The sequence below is a fragment of the Trypanosoma equiperdum genome, assembly GCF_001457755.1.
Source record: "Trypanosoma equiperdum strain OVI genome assembly, contig: ctg_704, whole genome shotgun sequence".
Lineage (NCBI taxonomy): Eukaryota > Euglenozoa > Kinetoplastea > Trypanosomatida > Trypanosomatidae > Trypanosoma > Trypanosoma equiperdum.
In genome coordinates this window covers 17,009-17,425 of record NW_027124648.1, presented here as the reverse complement: position 1 = coordinate 17,425, position 417 = coordinate 17,009, and positions in this window count along the sequence as shown.

Sequence of the window (417 nt, the reverse complement as noted above, 5' to 3'; positions counted from 1 at the left end):
ATATATATATATATATATGTACATATATATTTACATGCATATATTTATGTAAACTGTGAAAATAGGGTTGGTTATTAGTTTCCACTATTTTCACACGCATATGCGTATGTATGTGTGTTTGTAAAGGAGGGGTAAGGTAGAAGAGAAAACAATGAGAGAGGTGTGAAATGTGCTTAACTTTTGATTTGAGTTATTTCATTTCGCATAAATGGAGGACGATTTTTCTTTTCTTTTTTTCTTCCTGTTGTATGAAAGCGCGTGAGAGTGAGGAAAAAGAGGGGAAGAAGGAATAAACAAACGGGCGAATGAATTTTGGCAACAGTAACGCTGGTGAATGATTAAGGAAGGAAATATTTTGCTGCTTTTTACGGGATGATGAATGATACGGGTGAGCACCTCTTCCAGCAGCACCGTTTT